General features: G+C 36.4%; 1 pseudogene; it reads left to right on the plus strand.

Annotated features, from left to right (window-relative positions):
* The first annotated feature begins 1,153 nt into the window (after positions 1-1,153).
* On the plus strand, positions 1,154-1,255 carry LOC118526022 (small nucleolar RNA U3; annotated as a pseudogene).
* Positions 1,256-7,719: the final 6,464 nt, after the last annotated feature.

Genomic DNA, 7,719 nt, shown 5'->3' on the forward strand with positions numbered 1-7,719 from the left:
TTGTACAGTTCATCCTTCTATAATTGGGCCTACCACAGTCCGAGGTACTTGTAATTTGCATTCAAGTATTAATAGGGTTGGAATTTTAATTTAAAATATATTTACAGATATCTAACATTCTGTGTTATACTAGTTTTTAATTAACCCTTCATATTCATCATCACTGGCAGAAAAACAACTCAAAGAATTTAAGAACTTTCCAAGTATCTTTAATTTCCTGTAAACTGAATTTTTCCGATTTTATAGAGATACTGCGGAAGGGGAAAGATCTCCAATTATGCTGTCCAAAGCTCTTATTCTAATCTCTTCAATTTTCACATGATAGCTTTTACATTTCCCACATGTCTTTTCTCCCCAGCTTAGATCATAAATTTATCTGGAGAATCTGTGGGCTAGTATGTATATCATGCCTGGTATGCAAATGGTATTTATTGTTAACAAGGAAATTAGAGCACCACCAGTTCTTCCATTAGGAATCTAACAGTTATGCTTCTTTTCCTTTTACCATATTAAATCCTTCAGTCTTCTTTTCATGTTACTTTAAAATGATCAAAATCTTTTGTTTCTACTTCTCCTTCCCATAAAGGAAAATTAGATTTGTTTCCAGGCTTTAATTCTGATAAGATAACATGAACCAACTCTGTTTTCATTACTGTCCAGTCATTCCATCAATCACTGAAAAGAATCACTAAAAGTAATCAGCGAGCAAGGTCAACAGCACTCCACAGAGGATCAGTGCAATAGTACTTCAGAAGATCAAAATGAAGACTGGGAAAAAAAATGGCAGTGCTTCACAGTCCTAAGAGACCCAGTATGGCTTCTTAGGAAGTTGCCTCTAAGCAGGAAGGGAGAAGATGATTGAGGGAAGGGAATTATCTTTATTATGTAGCAGGTCTTCTGGTACCAAGCTTGTTCATGTAACAAAGAGCTAAAAGTTTCATTTGGGGGTTAGGGTCACCATCTCTTGGGTACAGTGACTCAGGTTTTGGACTTTGAGACAAAGAGCCTAAACTTTCATAGGTCCTGTTCTTCTCTAGCAGTTTGTGTTGTCATATCCAACGAAGAACTGCAGAATCTTTCACAAATACAGATACCAATTGGGGTTAACTTGTTGTAAGTGACAGAAACCAACTTGACTTAAAAGGGACTTTGAATGACTATACTTTCAGGGATCATTTCTATAGTTCGTTAAAAGGGACTTTGATGGAAGTGAGAGTTAAGAGAATCAAAGATGATGTTGAAGTGCCAAGTTTGAAAAAGATAGAATCCAAGATACCCTGGTAGGGAGAAGAGTCTCAGAAGCAGGAATGAATTGGGACAGTTTTTCCCATCTTTTTATCTCTCTGAGATAGAAAGTCTGAGACAAGAGTTTAATTGGCCTAGAATTGGCTTTCATCCTTTTGGCTTGGGCTGAATAGGGGACCTTAATTCTTGGCTTCATGAAGACTGGAGGGGAATGATGGGGAAGTGGTGGTGTTAACTACCCATAAGGAAATCTGGGTATTGTTATCAATGTAAGGGCAATGTATTGTGGGTGGCCAAGTTGAAACCAATGTCCAGCTTTTTTTTTTTTTTCTTGTTTTGTTTGTGTGTACCCCCCACTAACAGTTAAGCTCTATCAAGGTAGGAGCCCTGTGTATCTTTTTGTCTGCCCTGGACAGACAGCCGATGCTCAACAAAGAGATCTGACTTAGGAAGCCTTTCCAGCAGAGGTAATACCTGCCATGGGAGAGGTACAGAGAAGGGAGAGCACTGGGTAAGACAGGTGGGAGAATGGAGGGTAACTGAGTGAAGAGAGTCGGGCAAGAGATAACAAGAGAGAGGATGGAAGGAGAGTGTCTGCCAGGTTGCAGAGGGTCTCCAGTGACAGATTTGGTCCTCTGGGTCCTCTGAGCCTTCTAGCTTGGCTCCTTGTCACATCACATCACATTGCTGCCAGCAAGACACGCATGCATGAGGGCAACTCTGTGCATCCTGGCATTTTGGGCCCTGGTTCAGAATGAGGCCTGAGCCTCCTGCCAATCCTTGGGGGCAGCTTCTAATTGCCCCACTTCTCACTGGCAAGACCTGCTTTATTAACTATATGTTGCCACGTTTTTCTTCTTCACAAGACTGCGTGCCTCTTGAGGGTAAAACAGAAATTGTTTTAACCCAAAGGCCAGGAACTATCTATCTATCTATCTATCTATCTATCTATCTATCTATCTATCATCTATCTATCTATATAACAACTTATATTAACACTGTATAGAGCACAGGTAGATTTTGTATGTAAGTTAACAGCTTAGTTTCAGTAAATACACAGTGCCTGATGCATGGTAGCTACTCAATAAATATTTTTTTAAACGAATTTCTTCTTCAGTGCTATTTGTTCTCATCCCTTCCTTTATACCATTTATATTTCCTAATATTTAATAACTATTCCTTATTCTAGATTGATGAAGTTAGAACCCCCAAAAGAGAAAGTTCAATGCAGTGGAAAGAGTACTGGAGTAGAAGCTTTTCTTGCTTCTGCCCTATGTGACCTTGGGGACAGGTCATAATTGATTTGGGTTTATTTCTTCAACTGCAAAATGAAGTGGTAGAGGTAGATGCTCCTTAAGAATCTGTCCAATTCTGTAAGTCTAACATCATGGTGACAAATATAAAGATGCCTAAGACTTAGCAAATTTAGAAAAAAAAAATGTTTATAATTTTCACAGTATGTAGTGGTTTTACCCTGAATCTGGACAGAAAGTAAAACCTAACTTACTTGGCAGTACTTAGGAGAAATTGCCAATGTCATAGAAAATCTAGATCACTGTTATCAAACTTTAAAGAAAGGCAGTGAAATCAATTTTTCAAATGAAATCCTACATTGAATCCCAATGTCTAACACAAGTAAAGGTCGAAAAGGTCCAAAGGGGGATGTGTGGACCCCTATCCTCACACCTTCATCCACAAGCTCCTAGGAATACTATTAGACATCACTCATCGCATTCCTGACTGAATATCCTAGACTTTTCTGTACCTTGTGACAGTTCGAAAATGAGATTACCAATTTCATTCATGAAAGAAAAATTAAGGAAAAAGCTTTCCAAGGGAAAGGAAAAGTATATATGCTCTCTTTCAATGGCATTCAAAAGAGAGACAATTGTTAGTCTATCAGCAATTTTAATTTGAAAAACAAAATAAAATCTAACAGCAATTAATCCCCTATGCTATGTCAACTAGTAATACACAGACTGAGACTACTGTATCAGTGAAAACTTAGCTTCCAAAATGTTTTACTAATTTAACGAGCTAAATTGTAAAATATGAAGAAACTTCTCCAATATATAAATCAATAGTATCTAAAACTTTGCTTATAATTTTTATACATTTTAGCAAGACTTCTTTATCCCATGAAATGTTTTTCCTATAGTCCTGCTTCAGAGGAAAGATACATGTCTCCAAAGCCAAAGTAATTTAGCCTATCTATATCTATCTATATATCTGTATCTACCTATCTGTGTATATATTTAGATATATACACCCTGTTCTTAATCACCAAAGGGGAAATTACTGAAAAATATTAAATGGCCTAAACACAAATTGTCATCTTTGTGATTAATGATAGTGACCTTCTTAGCCCTAGCAAAGAAAAGCAATTGCTCTTTTCATAAAATCTGTCCATTCCTCTACTTGGAAATACCATCATCAAAATCACTAGGATATAGCCTATCAACTTGAACCACAGGTTTCTACACACACAATGCAATGAGTCTTTGATTATGAGCTCTGCAAAGTTCAAACATCCTTATTAAATAAGTTATCTTCATTTATCAACACTAATGTAGATAAGAAAACATCATTTTACCTTAAGGATTACTCTTGAAAACATAGGATTCATGTAATTAATGTATTGAATAATTAATGAACAATGATGTCATATTTTGGGCAAAGTAAAAAGTTACGAAAATTTTTTCTCCAAGACATTCACTGCAGGCAATAACAACAACAACAACAACAACAACAACAACAACAAAAAATATATATATATATATATATATATATATATATATATATATCTCATAGTCATTGGTGATCTTCTGGCAAGATACAAGGTTTGAATTATCTAGGTACAACCAATGAGATGACACGGCCTATTATAAGGATTTGTGCCTTATAACCAAGAAGCAAGGTAAAAGTCATCTCTCACTGTTAAAAAAAAAAAAAGTATCTCCTCTATTTCCTGGTCTATATGACTCTGCCGGACCTTCTAAGGGCCTGACTTGTGAGGATGAGGTGGGCAAGCCTTCCAGGTACCAACTGGTGGAAAGGCCTCTGGTGCATTCAAGCAATTGAGTATAATGACTTTCTGCTTAGTGATTTATCTTTCATTTACTTTTCAGAAGTGACCACAATAAGATATTACTGAAAATCAAGTGATGTAAACTGAGATAAGCAGAGGCCGATTATAATGGGCTTTACGCGTTTAGTTTTATGCTGCTTTAAGAAGTCCTTGATGGGGGCGCCTGGGTGGCTCAGTTGGTTAAGCGACTGCCTTCGGCTCGGGTCATGATCCTGGAGTCCCAGGATCGAGTCCCACATCGGGCTCCCTGCTCGGCGGGGAGTCTGCTTCTCCCTCTGACCCTCTTCCCTCTTGTGCTGTCTCTCATTCTCTCTCTCAAATAAATAAATAAAATCTAAAAAAAAAAAAAAAAGAAGTCCTTGATGGCATTTAAAGATGACATGGTCTAAATTTCAACAAGATCCGTTTTTTACAGAAAAGACTGTAGGGCAGAAAAAGTAAAAGTAGGGAGACTAGTTAGGCGATCATTACAGAAAATCCTAGTGAATGATGGTGGTGGTTTAGATTAAGATACTAGAAAGCGGAAGTAGATAGATTCTGAATTTATCAGTTGTTTCTGGATACCAGTAACCAAATACCCAACCTAAGATGTCTTAAATATATTCGTATGCGTATTTTACAGGAAGTTTAGTGCCACAACAGCCTCAATGATATTATCAAAGAATCACATTCTTCCAGACTAATTATCCTAGGCCTCAAACTGGAATAGTTGTTAGATAACTGCCACTAGCAATTAAGACTACATGCTCCTTATTCACACCTATAGAGAGGCTTGCTTTATGTGGCTATTTCATAAGCCAGGATTCCTCTTTACCAGATGCCCCTCACCGATTGTTTATTGGCCCATATTTATTTAAGCCTGCCCATCCATCATCCATTCATTTGTATGAGAGATGGAGTTATGACTGACTAAAGATTAAGCAGAGCCCACCCTGAACTGGGTATGGGGTTGACTGGCCTTGAGTCACATGGCTTATGTGAACAGATAGATACCTGAGGGAAAAAAAAATGAAGATTTGTTAGAAAAGAGTAAGGGGGAAATAGATGCTCGGTAGGCAAGCAGGGGTATCAACTACATGGGATAATGCTTTGCAGGTGTTGACATGGCTTGCCACTAGATTAAATACTAAGAAGATTTCAAGAACAGTTCTTAAAAGTGTTGGCTTCAGCAATTGGGAAGAAGGTGGGGTATTTACTAAGATGCGAAAGACTGGATGAAAGATACAGGTTTGAGAATAATCAAATCTTCTGTTTTCACCCAGTTAACTTTAAGATACCCATTATAAATACTGAAAAGGTGATCAAGTTGTTAGTGGATATGAAAGTTTAGAACTTCAAGGAGAGGCAAAGACTGAAAATAGAAAATAAAATCATACATATGGAGATTTTTTTTTTTAAGCAGCTGAGACTGGACGAAATTACTGAAGAGAATGTAGTATGGATAGAGCAAGAAGTGGGTACAGGATAGAATCTAGATCTATGCCAAGATTTAGAGTTGGAATACAACCAGAGCCATTAAGGCAGCTAGAAAACTCAAGTCTAATTCTCCAGCATCATCTTTGTGGTAGATGGAGAGTAGCGTAAATTGTTAGCTCTCTGCCAAAAGAATGGAAGATGTTCCCTCTCTCAACTTGGTAACTGTGGGACAGAAAGGATATGGCTATCTTTAAAACGTACAGGATAGATCATGATATGCCATAAAAAGGCATTATTAATACACCATACAATCTTTCAAAACAGTGTTGGCTCATTATCATAGTTCTCTAAATTAAACATTTCTAGTGAAAATAGAAGAAGAGACATGGCATCCAGTGGCAACAATTCTAATCCAAGGCCTGACGAAAAATACTGACCATTATTACACCTACAATTTAAATTCAAAACGATTTCAAATGGACTTAAGTGATTATGGAAAATGACAAAGGAAAAAAAAACAACCCAGGATTCTTGTCTTTATCTGACACGTATTAGCTATGCAATCATGGCCCCTTTCACTTCCTTATTTTCTATGAGGTGGTTTTCTATTTGATGAAATGTTTACAACAGATAGGCCCTTCCTGCCTGCTTTGGCAGGGCTGTTGTGAAGATCAAAAGTTAAAGAATCTATTAACTTTTGTAAAGTCCCACAAAAATAATTTTCTTCAGCTGCTTGACTTGTCTCACTTTCTACCATTGATGGCTTCATCATCCCGATACCAAATACCAATTTTCAGGTACTCAATCCTTAACAGAAAAGAACAAACTAAATTTTGAAATTTCATTAAGAACAAAACACTAGATAACTAATAAAGACACATTAAAGCCTCTGCCCAATTCCTATAAGGTTTCAAAATTGTACCTTGCACCAATTTAAAGTCATATGAGGTGGCCATCCTTCTGGGTAATGATCTGACACTGTCATATGGTGTCTAAAGATAGTCAATGACCAGAGTACCAAGAACATATACATCAAAATATTCCTTCACATGCCACAACAGTAGCATGGTTGCCTGTGCTGCACTACAGGATTATAAATATAGAAGATGCTTTTATACTTTCCAAAGTTCTTTCTTATTCCTTAGTCTATCTGATCATCTAGCAGTTCTCCAGGTAGGCAAGGCAGATTTATGCTCGTTTTAGGAGGAGAAAAACTTTTGTTCAAAATCATTTTGAGGCTTAACTTTCAGGCACCCAATTTTATTTTAGTGTTAATACATCATGTCACATAAATTTTACACTTTAAATTATTCAACAGTTCTGCTAATTCTCCTTTAAGTAACACATTCAAGTTTGAAAATATTCCTAATAAAAACTATACATTAGCTTCATTCTAAGTCTTATGAGGAAGAATCCTTTACCAACTAAATTGTATCTCCCACTCACAAAAGTAGATGTGGCAATGATAATCACTTTGCAGAATCTTAATTATACCAAATGACTGTTATGTAGTACCTGAGAATATGCCTATGTTAACAAAGTATCTTGAGATGACTTCACCAATTTTGACAGAGGACACTGTTCTTAGACTGTGATCAAACCATTTGATTTTAAGTACTAATAATACTCTATCAACTATTAATACTATTATTAATGGCTCAGAAGCTAATCATAGCAATTAAAAATGATTAATATTTTAAAATACAGGTTTTAAAGGGTCACCTTAGAGATGTCAGCAAATGTTTCCTAAGCTTTCAAAATACAGATGAGATTAAGGTTAAATGCAACTTAAAAGAAGTAACCTTATAAATAAGATCAACATTAAATTGATGTGGCTAAAAAAAAGTACTGAATTAGGGATCAGATGAATTTACTGTCTCTATATAATAAAGTCCTAGAAAATCATAAGCAGTCGGAGAAAATTAATGACGGGAGAAGCAAAAGATCGAGACTTCTGAACCAAACCAAGA

The sequence above is a fragment of the Halichoerus grypus genome, chromosome 12, assembly GCF_964656455.1.
Source record: "Halichoerus grypus chromosome 12, mHalGry1.hap1.1, whole genome shotgun sequence".
NCBI lineage: Eukaryota > Metazoa > Chordata > Mammalia > Carnivora > Phocidae > Halichoerus > Halichoerus grypus.